At 35.8% G+C, this 16,780-nt stretch overlaps 1 long non-coding RNA gene across 2 annotated transcripts in view; it reads right to left on the reverse strand.

The window, feature by feature from the left end:
- LOC107975419 (uncharacterized) overlaps positions 1 to 16,780 on the reverse strand; it is a 122,602-nt gene that overhangs the window by 34,137 nt on the left and 71,685 nt on the right. The window contains exons 5-7 of one of the 2 annotated variants that reach the window (XR_008548711.2): positions 12,837 to 12,916; positions 4,518 to 4,705; positions 3,298 to 3,391 (exon numbers count right to left, since the gene is read on the reverse strand). This is a non-coding gene — a long non-coding RNA (uncharacterized LOC107975419). Of the gene's footprint in view, positions 1 to 3,297; positions 3,392 to 4,495; positions 4,706 to 12,836; positions 12,917 to 16,780 lie in introns of both variants that reach the window. The other variant, XR_001718948.4, reaches the window with a different exon arrangement.

Consider the following 16,780-nt stretch of genomic DNA (forward strand, 5'->3'; position numbering starts at 1 on the left):
TATTCCCTTAGAAAGAGAACATAGATTCAATTAATATTGCCACTTTTTTGTATTGTCTGGGGTCGGAGTAGGCAAGGAAAGCAGGAACAAAATCTCTGTGGTTTTGGAAGCCTGTCATCTTTTTGTATGTATATCAAAACACTAATAAGGACAACAATTTTTTAGTATGACTTCTGTGCCAAGAACTGTGCTAGTTACTTTGCATATTATGTTTTATCTAATTCAAAAATAACCCACTGAGTTTGATGCTTTCACTCACATTTTACAAATGACACAATTTGTCTAAGTCCACACATCTAAGAAGTGAGATTCAGATCATGCTCTATATACCATAGTAATTCAACAATTCATTACATACCGTGAAGCAATTTTCCAAAGTTATATTTATGTAAAAACTACACAAATCTCTGTGATAAAAATCAGTACAATCAGTAGGATAGTAAGTGACATCTATTTTGCCAGTATATACAAATCAAATGTTTTCCTTTTCTAGGTTTTATTTTATTTCTCGTTGCTGCTATTTCTTCCAGCTCTCTGAGGACTATGGAATATAAGGCCCAATTTAAAAAAAATTAAAAAAAAACAAGGTTTACTATGTGAGTTTACTTACACATTTCTTCATGTCTTGGCTTTATAAAGCACTTATTGTAAAAGCTTCTTCTCAAGGGAGCATGAGGACTTATGGATTTATTTTTCAGCATTTCTACTAAAAATGTTTATTGCACAGCTAAATAAGAAAGTGAACTTTTACTTTGGCAGAGGCTTTATTGCCACTCAAAAGAAAGCTTTTAGAGAGGAACTATATTGTATTTGGGTGGATCACAGGTACTTAATATCTTTTGTTAAAGTTTTAAGAGTCTGTTCAGAAAAGAGATGAAAAATATCAAAGACAATAGAAATAAAATTATGAGACTATACCCTTACACTGAAATTCTGGACTCAGTATTTATATGTGTGTGTGTGTGTATATATATACACACACATATATATATACACATATATACATACATATATATGTAATTGAAATTATTAAATCTTTCATTCATTCATTCAACAAGTATTTATTGTCCGCCATGTGGTAGAAACTGTCTCAGGTGATGGACATATGATGGTGACCCACACGGCTCCTGTCTTCATGAAGCATCTGTTCAATTAGGAGAATTTAACAATGAAAATGTGTATACATAAATGCATATATATACACACACATATAGTAACTAAGGCCATGAAAATTAAGTATTTGGTGATAAAGAATTATAGAAATACACCGGGTGCAGCAGCTCACTTCCTAGCTACTTGGGAAGTTAGGTGAGGAGATCGCTTGAGCCTAGGAGTTCGATGCCTAGCCTGAGCAATATAGTGAAATTCCATCTCTAAAAAACATTAAAAAAAGGAATTACAGATAGAATCTACTTGATTTAGAGTAGAAAGAGAATGCAGTTTCAGTTAAACCAGATGAAAGATGAAAAACTAATCAGGGGAGGATCTCAAAAAAATTCTGGGTATTATTAAAACAAAATAAAAAACCAGACAGTGGACACAAATGATGTATTGGAGACTGTCACCTTGCAGGAAGGGAGAGTGCGACTATTATCTTCTGAAAAAGAGGAACAGTGGCACATGTTGGGGTTGTTAAAGTTGATATGGTTCAAGTTCTGAGATCTAGAATAGCAAAATAAGAATTCCATTTTTATTCAAGTACACTGTGAAGTTACTGAAGTGTTTTAAGCAAAGTAATTACATGATCTGATTTATATTTTACAAAAATTGCTCTTATTGCTAAAATGAAATGGAGAGAAAGGAGAGGAAAGCAAATACATAAAGGGCAGAACTTTCCAGTGGAATGTTGATGGATGGTGCCAGTGAAGGAGATAATTGGATGAAATGGAGTCAGGAAGAGCACAGTTCTATGAAAACAATGGACTAGATCCAAAATTACAGAATTCTAGGCAATGCAGCCTGAGTAAGTGGCATTAGCGTGAAGAGATGTTACTAGTGCCTTTTAGAAAACATTAAGTAGGCTATTACTCAAGTTCTCTTTTGTTATTCTAGTGCTAATTACCCCATTAATGGTTGATACAGACAGCCTCCCCTCCCCCACTCTCTCTCTCTCTCTCTCTTTCTCTGTTTCTTCTTTTAACACTTTTGGTTCTGCGCCCGTGACAATTGACATTTTGAACTAAGAAGAAATAATAATTTCTATCATTCATTTTTGTAACTGTGCTTTATAGATGATTTCAGACAATGACATGGAGACAAATAAAGCTTTAATTAATAACATTATTCTTTCAATTGCTAATTTTCATATTTAAAGAATAAAGAAAGAAATAAAAAGGCAAAAGCTAACTGTTTGCATTTTAGTTATAGTGGAAGATAATGAGATACTAAGGTATTTTAGGTTGGTATTATGGAAATAGGATACATATGCACCTAAGCCTTTCTTGTTCATTTAGTATACCTTAGAATTAAAGGAAATTTGTTGCGTTTAGTTGAATTTCACGTACCTTTGAATTTCACTTTGACCTAGGTAGAGATATTTTAAAATAAAATATAAGCAATTAACATATTTTTTTCTAAAATCTGTGCTTGTTTTCATAAATCTCAGTTCTGCTACAGATGCTTAGTTGGTGTTTCTGGAGACTCTTTTCATGTAGAATAGGTTTAGTCTTCACTTTCTGCAATGCTATTGGCATGGCATTGCATGAAATCCAAAAAGAGTATAGTTATAAACACATTTGGCTTTTCCATCAAAGGGTGATATTTTCCCTTCAAGAGTATGTTTTGCGCTTTTTATCTGGGCCTGATTTAATGGCTATGTGGTAAATATTGTGAGATTACCTCTCCCACTTAAAAAAAAAAAACAACAAAAACTCAATAGGATATGATACTGTTTTCAATTTTCTGCTTTATAATGCATTTTAAAAACCTGAAAGATGGGAAAGTTATGAAATGTTCATAATTCATTTTGTTGTGTTACTTAGAGAAAGTAGTAACATATCCCAGATCTGAATTCTAATGCAACAGCAGAAGTTTATTGGCCCTGACTGGTACAAAGCAATGGCCATCATTTTTGACCCATCGGCCATCATTGCAAAATGATGTTTAAGAATTCCTAATTTGTTATATGTAACTTTTGAGTCATAGTGAATTCATAAAACAGTGTTTCATAAACACTCCTAAATGACTATCTTGCTATAGATGATTACATTGGTAGAATATGAAATGTGATTTTAATCTTTTTGATTCCCAGTTAAAAGATCAAATCTGACCTTGCTGGCCAGGCATGGTGGCTCATACCTGTGATCCCAGCACTTTGGGAGGCCAAGGTGGGCAGATCACTTGAGCCCAGGAGTTCAAGACCATCTTGGGTAACATAGTTTAGACCTCGTCTCTACAAAAAATAAAAAAATATTATCTGGGTGTGGTGGCACACATCTGTAATCACGGCCACTAGGGAGGCTGAGGTAGGAGGATCACTTGAGCTTGGGAGATTGAGGCCGCATTGAGCTGTGATCACATCACTGCACTCCAGCGTGAGTGACACAGTGAGACCCTGTCTCAAAACAACAAAACAAAACAAAACAAAACAAAACACGTATAACCTTGCCTAGGAATGGAAAGAATAAACATTTTGTACCTTATGGGCTTAGTTTATTATCTATGTTTAGTGGTAAAACTAAGTACTTTAAACTTTTTGCAATCAACCATCCTAACATGAATTAGATGTTATTATCTATTCACTAAGTTCTATTTGGCCAGTTGATTTGCATCTGTTAATCTATCATTCCGATTTTTAGGAAACTTTGATTTTTTTCAATTAATGTCGTGTTTCATATATATATAATAGCCTATACATACATAACACATATGTTTACATTAAATAACAAAGCTAAAAGTGAACTCACCACTTAGATTAAGAATTCCACTAGAGTTTTAAATAGAATTTAACAAGTTTAATGAAAAACAAAGGGCCAAAAATAATAATAAATTGCCTAAAAAGGAAAATAGACTGAGAGGTATTAGCCATCATAGATAACAATATATTTTGTAAAAGTATAATGACTAAGACAAAGTGGTATGGAAACAATAAAAGACCGTGTTATCTTCTACTCTTAGTTTAAAAGTTTAATACATTTAGAATTTTATCAAGTGTTTTGTATAATGAAATGATTGTACACATATAAATATACAATTAGTAATAATATGGTGAATTAATACACTTCCAAATGCTGAATCAATTTTGCATTCCTGGAATAATTTGAATTTGATAGTGATTCATTAACTTGAAAACATTGTTGGATTTTATTTGCTAATATTATAGATTTCTTATTATTTTGCATTTGTGTTTGAAATGGTGTTACCGTTTCCAGCACCATTAGTCTGGTTGTGGCATAAATATTACATTAACCTTGTGATTGGAAAATCCTTTATCTTTTCTATTCCCTGAAAGATTTGCATGAGATTTTTTTTCCCCTGAATATTTGGTAGAAATTACCTATAAAACTCTTGGTACCCACGTTCATATGCTCCAGGATCTCTGGGACCTTGAACATCATTTGGGTTCTTCTTGGTTCCTCGGTGACACTTGCCTGCCACACACTCAGCCTCACAAACGTCCTTCATGGAAAAGTTTATGAAGGCAGGTATGCATCAAAGGGCTGTATCTCCCCCAGAGAACACAGGAGATAGCAAAGACCAGGAAATGCTGCAAGAGGAAACAGATGTCAGTAGAAAAGTGAGTCATCTCTCAGAGGAAAGACAGGACGGCTGCCGTGATTCCACGAGAGAAAGTGCTGTTTTCTAATACAAAGCAATCTCTATCACTCCTCCGGAGAATGTAGCTGTTGCTCCTGGCAAAAAGGCAGAATCCTCATTTGCAATGAGGCCATTCTAGCCCAAATCACTTTCTCTCTAATCCCTTCTTATCTTTTTTGTTTGTTTGTTTCATTTCCTTCATTTCTATCTTTTATGTCTCTTACTATGCTTTCCTGGAATAACTATTCCCACAAGAGCACCTTGTAATTTAGCTTTCATTCGGAGATGTTTTGTCTTTTTCTTTAGTTCTTTCATGAGTTCTGCTAGTTTCCATTGTATATTATCTAACTGTTGAGTTATAGCTCCAAATGTTTTAGCCATATTTTCTAAGTGCTTTCTTATTTTTGCTTTGTGATGTCTCCTTGTAGATGCTGTGACTCTGCACCTGTTTAATATATACTATTGGAAGTGTTTGGAAATATGCATAAACCCATAATACCATCACCATAATCAAGATGATAAACATACTCATCACCTCAATTTTCTTGTGTCTATTCGTGTCTTGTGTGCGTGCGCGTGTGTGTAAGAACACTTTACATGAGATGTACCCTCTTAAATTGTAAAGTGTGCAATGCCATACTGTTAACTAGAGGCACTGTATCGTACAGCAGATCTCTTTTAAATTTAGACTGAAATGTGACATTACAGTCTTCTGTTTGTGATGACATTTTTAGGGTGAGTCTTCTTTGGCTCTTAAGCTTTGCTGTATTTTTTTTCAGTAAAGTGTCTTTGTACAATTGGTATAGTTTTATTTATTTATTTTTTGTTATCAACGTTTTAGTGAATTGGATTTTCTAGACTAGCTGTTAGCAGAAGGATCTCTGTAAGGCAGGGAGGAGTTAAAGCACTGTACTTGTCTCCTAGGGCTGTCATAACAAAGTACCGCAAACTTGGTGGCCTCAAACAGCAGAAATGTGTTGTCTCACAGTTCTAGAGGCTAAAAGTCAGAAGTCAAGGTGTCAGCAGTGCCATCTTCTCTCTGAGTGTTCTAGGGGAGGAATTCTTCCCTGCCTCTTCTATTCTGATAGTTGCCATTAATCTGTGGCATTCCTTGGCCAGTGTATGTATCACTCCCATCTCTGCCTCCATCTTCACATGTGGCCTTTTCTACTGCTTGACTCTGTCTCTATGTTCAAAATTCCCTCTTATATGGAGACTAGTCAGATTGGATTTCAGGAGCATTCTAATTCAGTATGACCTCATCTTAACTTGATGACATCTGCAAGACTCTTTTTAAAAATAAGGTCAGATTCACATTTCTGGGCAGTTATGACTTCAGAATAGTTAGGCAAGGATTGGGGAGAGTGTGGTACAGTTTAACCCATAGCAAGTTCTTTCCTGGTTCCTCTGCTCAAGGGATACCTCTTCCATTGATAAAGTGATTAACAATTACTTTAATATTGTTGCCTTTTGTGGGCAGATTTCCTCTGATTCTACAGTCTTATGTTGCTTCAGGGGGTGCTTCTACCAATTGTTTTTATCTTTGACTACTGCACCTTACAGATATTGCCTGTGTATTCCAAGGCAAGTTCTTCTCTGTTAGAACAGATGGTCTTTTATCTGTCACCTTGTCCTCTGTGTACTTTCCATGTTTTGTTTTCCCCAATGTCCTAAGGCTTCTTCCTATCCTCATTGTTTCCAGATCTCAAATGGTATTGAGAGAGGGAGACTTTTTTTTCGTGGGGGCGGGTTGGGGGTCGTTTTTTCGGATGTTTTGTGATTTTCTCAATAGGATAACTCAGAATTCCCAGTTCTTTTGTTGTTGTGATTGTGTCTGCTCCCTTGCTACCCCTTTGAGCTTTCCCATGACATTTCTGCTGCTTTTTGTTGTTTACCATTAATTTGCACATAAAGATTTTTTCTATCTAGTTTCATTGAATTTATTATATATAGGTAGATATTTATTAAGTTCCCATAGTTTTCTGTACAGATTTGCTTTCTCCCCCACCCCCACCCTCCGGCCAGTTTTTGCTTTGAGAAATCATCTATTGGCCTAATCATCGTCCTACTTCCTTTTTGTTTTGGTCATATTTAAGTATATTCTAGTGATCTATATTTTTACCAAATGCATGTAGGTGTTTATCTATCAATCATTTTAATTTGGGGAGAGATTTATTGAATTTTGTGTCTAAGAACTCATGTCTTTTATCAGTTCTCAAAAGTTCTTAGCCACTATTCCTTTAGACACTAAGGGATCAGAAGAAAGAACCTGGGGTAATCACAAAGTACAGCTCACACCCATTTTATTCATGCTCTTTTACTGTTCCTTTGATTGAGTATTAGACTTTCTTACTCTCTCCTCTGTGTTTCTTAACTCCCCCTTTTTCCATAATTTCTATTTGTGACACATTCTGGGTTATTCCTTCAGCTTGATCTTCTACTTTACGAATTCTCTCCTTGGCCTCTTTGAATCTACTACTAAATATCTTCATTCAGTATCAAATTGCAACTGTTTTATATTTTATTCCCAAAATTACATAGGTTTCATTCAAATATTTATGGTCAAATTTTGCAGTTTTCTGTTCTTTTCTTATTTATTTAATTTTCCAATGTAATGTTTTAACATCATAAACATTATTTTATATTATTTGTGTGATACAAAATTATTAATTACAAAATCTGCTATATTTTGAGGGTTAAGTTATAATGTTTGTTATTTTTCCTAATATTTCAAGGTATATTTTCTGTTTAGTGTTTTGTGGTTTCTGATTTTGAGCTAATGTGCCTTTAAATATTGTAAAACTCTGGATGACTATTTGAAATCTATGTTTAAATTACAGTTTTATCAAAGAGTAATTTTATTTGCTTTTTCCAGATGCCCAGGTACACATTTTTGGCTATGTTTTTGCTGGTGGTGATCATGGAGGTGGCTTTTGTTTTTTTCAGCCATAAGGCTAGTAAGAATTTTTTCTCCTAATTAAAGTAAAGCTGGAGGCATCATGCTACCTGACTTCAAACTATACTACAAGGCTACAGTAACCAAAACAGCATGGTACTGGTACCAAAACAGAGATATAGATCAATGGAACAGAACAGAGCCCTCAGAAATAACGCCGCATATCTACAACTATCTGATCTTTGACAAACCTGACAAAAACAAGAAATGGGGAAAGGATTCCCTATTTAATAAATGGTGCTGGGAAAACTGGCTAGCCATATGTAGAAAGCTGAAACTGGATCCCTTCCTTACACCTTATACAAAAATTAATTCAAGATGGATTAAAGACTTAAACGTTAGACCTAAAACCATAAAAACCCTAGAAGAAAACCTAGGCATTACCATTCAGGACATAGGCATGGGCAAGGACTTCATGTCTAAAACACCAAAAGCGATGGCAACAAAAGCCAAAATTGACAAATGGGATCTAATTAAACTAAAGAGCTTCTGCACAGCAAAAGAAACTACCATCAGAGTGAACAGGCAACCTACAAAATGGGAGAAAATTTTTGCAACCTACTCATCTGACAAAGGGCTAATAGCCAGAATCTACAATGAATTCAAACAAATTTACAAGAAAAAAACAAACAACCCCATCAAAAAGTGGGCGAAAGACATGAACAGACACTTCTCAAAAGAAGACATTTATGCAGCCAAAAAACATGAAAAAATGCTCACCATCACTGGCCATCAGAGAAATGCAAATCAAAACCACAATGAGATACCATCTCACACCAGTTAGAATGGCAATCATTAAAAAGTCAGGAAACTACAGGCGCTGGAGAGGATGTGGAGAAATAGGAACACTTTTACACTGTTGGTGGGACTGTAAACTAGTTCAACCATTGTGGAAGTCAGTGTGGCGATTCCTCAGTGATCTAGAATAGAAATACCATTTGACCCAGCCATCCCATTACTGGGTATATATACCCAAAGGACTATAAATCATGCTGCTATAAAGACACATGCACACATATGTTTATTGTGGCATTATTCACAATAGCAAAGACTTAGAACCAACCCAAATGTCCAACAATGATAGACTGGATTAAGAAAATGTGGCACATATACACCATGGAATACTATGCAGCCATAAAAAATGATGAGTTCACGTCCTTTGTAGGGACATGGATGAAATTGGAAATCATCATTCTCAGTAAACTATCGCAAGAACAAAAAACCAAACACCGCATATTCTCACTCATAGGTGGGAATTGAACAATGAGAACACATGGACACAGGAAGGGGAACATTACACTCTGGGGACTGTTGTGGGGTGGGGGGAGGGGGGAGGGATAGCTTTAGGAGATATACCTAATGCTAAATGACGAGTTACTGGGTGCAGCACACCAGCATGGCACATGTATACATATGTAACTAACCTGCACATTGTGCACATGTACCGTAAAACTTAAAGTATAACAAAAAAAAAATTAAAAAAAAGTTGGGCTTGTGTTTAAGGGTTCTTGGGGAAAAATTATTTTTAAGTCTCTCTCCAGAGCCAATGCTGATGGTTTGCAATATCCTCGTAATCTTCTGCCAAAAAGTGGATTTTTCCTAGTTTATCCCCTAAGTTTGTCACCTTTTGTTATCCTGCTTTATGTACTGGTTCATGGATCAAAGATTTAAATTTGGACTTACCCTAGGCTTTTTCTTCTGATCCCCTTAAATGACCCATGAAAAGCTGTTATGGACTGAATTGGGTCCCCCTCAAACTCATGTGTTGAAACCCCCAATGTGAGTGTATTTGGAGATCAGTAGGCCTTCAAAGAGGTAATTAAGATTAAATGAGATCATAAGTCCTAATGCAATGGGATTGATATCCTTTTAAAGAGGAAGAGATACCAGAGATCCTAATCTGTTTCTTTGCACATGTGCACAAAGGGAAGACCATTGGATGACATAGCAAGAAGATGCTGTCTATAAGCCAATAAGGGAAGCCTCACCAGAAACCAACCCCACCAGGACCTCGATCTTGGACTTCTGCCTTCCAAGACTGTGAGAAATAAAATTCTCTTTTTTAAGCCACCCAGTCTCTGGTATTTTGTTATGGCAGCCTGAACAGGCTAATACAAAGCTCAAGCTCTAGGCAATTATGACTGTTTAGATGTTCCAGGGAAACATCAAGAATCTAGGATGGTGAATAAAATCTTCTCTAGATCCATTCTTCTCCTATTTTTTTCTATGTTGCAGAAGATTTATTTGACTATGGCACTAATCTAACCTTATGTTTTGAAATATTTTAAAAATATTTTGTCAGCAGTTTTGTTCAGTAAGTGTTCTATACTTCAAGGGTTTCTTTGAATAGAAATGTCACCCTACTGCTGGAAACTAAATTCCATTTCATTTATTTTTGTATACATACTATCATTTTAATTTTGGCACTTCAAAAAACTTATTATTATTATTTTGGTGAAATGAAGGCAGTGCAAAATATGTAAAACATCATGTTCAAGCCATGCTTCTTCACTTACATTTTATATGTTCTCTTTAAGAAACTTTAAATACATAATGGAAAAAGATGGGACACATTATGGGAGGCCGAGATGGGCAGATCACTTGAGGTCAGGAGTTTGAGACCAGCCTGGCCAACGTGAGGAAATCCTGTCTCCACTAAAAATACACAAATTTTGTATTGTATTGAGTGCTTGTAATCCAAGCTACTCAGGAGGCTGAGGCAGGAGAATTGCTTGAACCCTGGAGGTGGAGGTTGTGGTGAGCCAAGGTTGCGCCACTGCACACTCCAGCCTTGGCAATAAAGCAAGACTCCATCTCAAAAAAAAAAAAAAGTGGGATAGGTGTTACACCCTTATTGTAACTAAGAATACGGGAGAGTAAGAAAGAAAGCAACTAGATCAAAGATTCATAGCAAATCACTTGGTGGTGGTCAAATTATAAATTTCTGCTCTTCCCACTGCTATATGAGTGTCCTGTCATCTCACTATGGACAATTTTAAGGCTGATTCATTCTGTATGGACTTTGTATCTGACATTTTTTCTGTATCAGATATTGCAGCAAAACTTTTCTGCTATTCAAAACCATCTACAAAACCTACTCTGTGCTTCTAGGAGTTTCGTTATTTCAGAGACCTAGCACTGAGGTGGGTGTGTTCTAATGTCTGGGGGAAAAGCAAGAAGTTTGATAATTGCTGTCAGCTTTCTTATTTCCTGTCTTAGAAATTGAGAATACTGATTTGTCTGGGATTTTTGCCCGCATCAAGTTTCTTTCTGCATCCTTTTCTTTCTTGTTCTCATTTTTTATATACTTTTGCTCAAGATGAATCTGTTGTAAAAAGTACTAATTTTTTAACTATGAGTTCAGAGGTTATATTTAAACTATTTTAATAATGTATTATAAATAATTTCACATATAAAGTGATATAAAACAAATACTGATCTATTAAATAGCCATCTAAAGAAATTAAACATCAAAATACAAAAGAGAAATCGAAGAGAACTGAATTCTGCTCTAATTGACACTAAAATAAAGATAACTAAATAAAAAATTCACGATGACCTTTGAGAGTATGGCAGACAGACAGTGGGAAATAAGTCACTTTAGTTTCCAGCCCAAATTAAAGGGTCACAGAACACTGGAATTCGCTGTGGTCATTAAACCGCTGCAAATTATGGCTCTTCAAGGAAAGCACACATCAAAGTCATCTTCTCATGCTTTTAAAGAAATGCTGGTTTATGAACTATTATTAACATTAAATGGCAAGTCAGTGTAGGTCACAGCAAGGTACAGAACTATAAAACCTCAAACAGTGGTTTTCTATTTTGTGTTTTTAAAGTATTTGACAGTTACTTTATGGATTGGTGCTTTAAGCAGCTTTTATGCCTACATAGATTTAAAAGGGAGGTTATGGAAAGAGCATATGTGACTGTGACATTCAAAGTGAATATATATCAGAGACATAGAGACACCCAAAGCTCTTGTCATAGGGCATATAGAGAACATGCATCAAAGGGCCCTATGTACATCCATGCAAAAGGCCAAGTTAATTTTTACACTTAAAGGCAGGTTCTAAGGCTAATAGCACTTCCAAGGATACTAAGATTTTGCCTTCCTCTTGCATTTTCCTTTGCCTTGGAAAATGGAAAGATAACTTCAAATTAATTTATTTCTTTACTTTGCTTATTTATGATACCTTTCCTTAAATTTTGAAGGTCTTTTGTCTATAGTATCAGTCTCAGCATGATTCCCAGCACTATCTTTATGCAACTAGGTTTCTGGTTGGTTTTAGTTGCTGTACTTTAAAAAACCCAGGAATTTTAGAAGAAATCTTTGGTACTTAATTAAAAAAAACAAAGGGGGCTCTTTTTGTCAAAATTCTCCTCATTTATCTCTCTGCCATTACTCTCAATCCTGTTGAAACCATTCTCCACGTCACCATAACTATGGATTTGATTATGTTATCCATTTTTTAAAAAACTATTATTTACTGTCACGATAAGATAAAGTATCTGTTTATTTCTTTTTCTGTAAACCACTTCCTTCAGATATGATTGACATACACAAAGCTGTACATTTTTAATCTGTAGACCTCAGTGAGCATGGAGATGAGTGTACACCCATGGAACCGTTGCCACAATCTATATTATAAACCTATCCATTACCTCCAAAAGTTGCCTCTCACCCTCTTATTATTATTTAATGATAAGGACAGTTGATATAAAGAATGACCCTCATAGCAAGTTTTTAAGTATACAAAACAGTACTATTAACTATAGCCACTATGCTGTACTGGAGATCTCTAGGTCCTATTTATCTCATATAATAAGAAACTGTATCATCTAACTAATATCTCCTCGTGTCCCTCTCTCCTCTGCCACTGGCAAACACCATTTCACTCTATTTCTATGAGATTGACTATTTTAGATTTATCACGTAAGTGGTATCATGTAGTATTTATCCTTTTGTGTCTCCCTTATTTCATTTGGCACAATGTCCTCCAGGTTCATCTATGTTGTCACAAATGGCAGAATATGCTTATTTTTCAAGGCTGAATAATTTCCATTGCACGTATATATCATATTTTCTTTATATATTCATGCAACAGTGAGAACTTAGGTTGCTTACATTCATTTCTTTGGTGACCAAAGCTTCACATGATCAGATTCTAACATTTAGTTGCCCTTCTGTTTCCATGGGTTCTGCATCTATGGATTCAACCAAGAGTGGATAAAAATATTTGGGAAAAAAAGGATAGTTGCATCTACACTGAACATGCACAGACTATTTTTCTTATCATTATTTTCTAAACAATACTGTAAAACAACTATTTACATAACATCAATGTTATATTAGGTATTATAAGTAATCTAGAAATGATTTAAAGTATACAAGAGGATATGCATAGGTTACATGCAAAGACTACACCATTTTATATAAAAGACTTGAGCATCTGTGGATTTTAGTATCATGATCTCAGAGGGGAGGTAATTTCATGGTGTGTCCTGGAAGCAATCTCCCATAGATACTGAGGAATGAGTGCTTACAGGAGGGGTCTTCAAAAAGTATATGGAAGATGCTTATTATGAAATATCCATGCATAAATTTCAACTTTTTTGCACCAAAATTTGCACTAACTTGTTATAACATGTATGAACAGGATGTAGTTTGAGGCATTAAGAAGGATAAGACATCAGTTTGAAAAGAGACCTTATCAGAGCAGCATGAATTTTGCTAAAATTGAAGCAAAAAAAAATCATCAAATTTATGGTGAAGCTTGGGTGGAGGAATGGTGAAATCATTGATGTTTTATGAAAAGTTAATAGGGACAAAGCCCCAAAGAAATCAGCAGCTTACAAATAGATAACTCATTTTAAGAAGAGATGAGATGATGTTGAAGATGAAGCCCATAGCAGCAGACTATCCACATCAATTTTTGAGGACAAAAATTAACCTCATTAGTGTCCTAAATGAAGAGAACAAATGATTAACAGCAGAAACAATAGCCAACACCATCAACATCTCAATGTGTTCAGCTTACACAATTTTTATGGAAAAATTAAAGGTGAGGAAACTTTCCACTCGATGGTGACAAAACCATTCTGCCCAGATCAACTGCAGACAAGAGCAGAGCTTTCAATGGAAATTTTAAACAAGTGAGATCAAGATTCTGAAGCATTTTTTCAAAGAATTGTAACTGGAGATAAAACCCCTGCTGACTTTACCAGTATGATCCTGAAAACAAAGCACCCTCAAAGCAATGGTAAGTAATGTGACAGCCAGGTGGGAGGAGATCCCTGACAAAAGTCCAACTGACTTGGACACTGGGAAGAGTGCACATGGGATGCAGCCACAGAAGTCCGTGCCATTTGCAGCAGGGAGGAGCCTGGCCCTCCTCTTCCTGTGCAAAACCAGAGATTCAAACTGCAAGGCAGGAAGCACTATAGCAGGGACTCTGTCCTTTTGGAGAGTCCCTGTTTCCCCCTTGTATTCCTTTTCACCCAATAAAACCCTGCTTTACTCATCCTTCAAACTGTCTGCAAGCCTAAATTTTCATGGCTGTGGAACAAGGACCCCGTCTTTAGCTGAACTAAGGAAAAGTTCTGTAACATTTTTGGCACCCAACATGAGGCTCAAGAAGTGGTGAGTGAAATGGGGACACAAAACTCCTCACTGTGGTTTCTAACCCTTTTCATCCTCAGACTTCTGATCTTATGGGAAACTACACTCAAACCCCCCATCACTCCCAGAAGCTGGGGGCCTTTTCATGCCCTTTTCTTTCCTTTTTTGAGATGGACTGGTGAGCAGCTGCTCACCACTTCCTCCTCCCTGGTGGGGTTGGGACGCATGGCCCAAGGGTCCTGCACAGCTGGCTAGCTGGTTCCCAGCCATGCGCCACTGCATCCTCCCTCTTTCCCTGCCAAGGGTTTCAGCTTCATCTGATAGTAATTAAACTTTTTTCCCTGGTGTAAGAACCAGTTGCATAAGAATAATAGGTTCTTCTCTCAGGAATCCTTTTCCTTACCCCATCAGCAGGTAACTTTTAACGATCTTTCCTTTTAGAAAATGCTTTACTAGAACAGGCACCCCTAACTATCACTGTTTATATTTTCTGCAAAGTTTTGTTTGTGAAATCAGGCCATCTTGTTTACATCCTGGGGGCATGGCTTGTAACTCTGGTGACAAGGTTTTGTTTAGCAATCCTGCCTTAGAGAATAGGTTCCTTTCTGGTTTGATATCTGCATGTTTTCCTAGACCTGTCTCCTAAAGAACCCCACCAGGAAACTGGGTTTTCTCCTGCCTGTCTGTGTGTGTGTGTGATGTTGTAAAAAGGACTCTAATTAATTCGGCCTAAAGAAAAACAACTACTTGGATTAAATATTTTTAAGGGAAGACAAAAGCTTTTGTACCTATCAGTTCACATGACTTTAATATTTAAGAAATAAAAACAACCTTAAAAATTATTGGTAAAAGGCAAATGTCATTAAAATGTAAATAGGTGGGATGAATAATGCAGGTCAGATGCAAGATTTACTAAATGTTTTAAGGTTAAAAACTGCTTTTTGGGTTTTGAAAGCTATTTGACTTCACAATTGGTAAGACCTGGGGACATATGGAACTAACCACACCCTTAATTAAGAAGGCAAATTTTGGCCGCAGTTAGCATACAATTAAAGCAACTTACCAGGTTTTACCTTAAAGTTAACAATTGCTAGCAGTTACCATTACAATGTGTAGTTAAAACTACTGAAATTAGATTTACATGCAAGGTGTGTAAGAACAGTAAAATGTGTTTTCTTTTCTTTTTTTTTTTTTTTTGTAAAAGGTTATAAGAAGGCATGGAAATGTAAATTTTCGCCTAGGGTTAAACAATTATTTTAAACTAGATAAGATAAACCTGAAGGTTCAAACTAGTGGTAGGAGGATTGTGGAGATTAATCTTGAAGAAGAGGTTCTCTGTGTGAACATATTGACTAAATTCAAAAAGGCATTATGTAGTTTTTCTGTAAATTGAGCATTAAAATAAAAACACAACAAGGTTTTCTTAAGGTTGTTAAGTTATTGTTAACCATGGAGATAACCAAACTTCTTTGTCAATCATGTTTCTAACTGTAACTATGCTGGACATTTTGCTATTTATGGACAATTGTTTTCTTAGTTTTAATCCTTTTCAAAAGATGGTTTATAATGAGCTATAGGACTCTGACAGGTGCTCTTAAATACAATTTCTGATTGTATATGGGACAATCAGGTTTTTGATAACCTTAGAGATTGTAATATTGGAATAAAGGAAAATGTACAGGACTCATAAAGAGCTAAAATGTTCATGAATTGCAAGCAAAACAAGAGTTAACTAAATGGACTGAACCCAGAAAGCTGAAGCAAACTTTTTGACTTTTGCTCAGAATATTGCTGATCCTTGTTTTGTTTTTCGGAGTCAAGGAAACTATTTTGAACTATTTACAGCTTTTAATAATTAAGCAAGGTATACTCCTGTAATCAAAATTTGGAGTATGTTTGTTTCTCTCTGCCTGGTTCCTCTAGAATTTGGGAACTATTTGTGAGTATTCTTAACTTATGGCAATATAGTTGTTTGCATAATTGCAGTAAGAATCCATTTTTCTTTTGCAACAGGACACAGTTGGAAAAAATGGTTAGTTTACCAAGGCCTTGACTGGAAGGCTATGCTTCCCTTTAGGAAACCAAGCTCAACTTGCAGAGCCAATAAAAGCCCAGTGGGGAGACTGGCCTCATACCCTTACCTACACAGTCCCTGTACAGGATTTCTGACCTATGGTGAGTAAAGAATGTCACTTTCTAACAGGTCCAGGATCTTAAAGTTTATCTTGGGACTTTAAGAGGAAAGGATCACCCACCTCACAGGTATTTGAGGATACAAACCCATGGCCAGGCTTGGCTTTAAAAGGTCTTATCTAAGACTCCTTGTGGAACAAACTTCCATAAAAGCCAATCCAAAAGGCCTATGTAGAAATAATTATTCTTGCTGTACTTTATGCAAATAATTAGGCCAAGTATAAGACTAAAGTCTCTTTTACAAACAATTCAGTCCT

Source organism: Pan troglodytes, chromosome 5 (genome assembly GCF_028858775.2).
Source record: "Pan troglodytes isolate AG18354 chromosome 5, NHGRI_mPanTro3-v2.0_pri, whole genome shotgun sequence".
Classification (NCBI taxonomy): Eukaryota; Metazoa; Chordata; class Mammalia; order Primates; family Hominidae; genus Pan; species Pan troglodytes.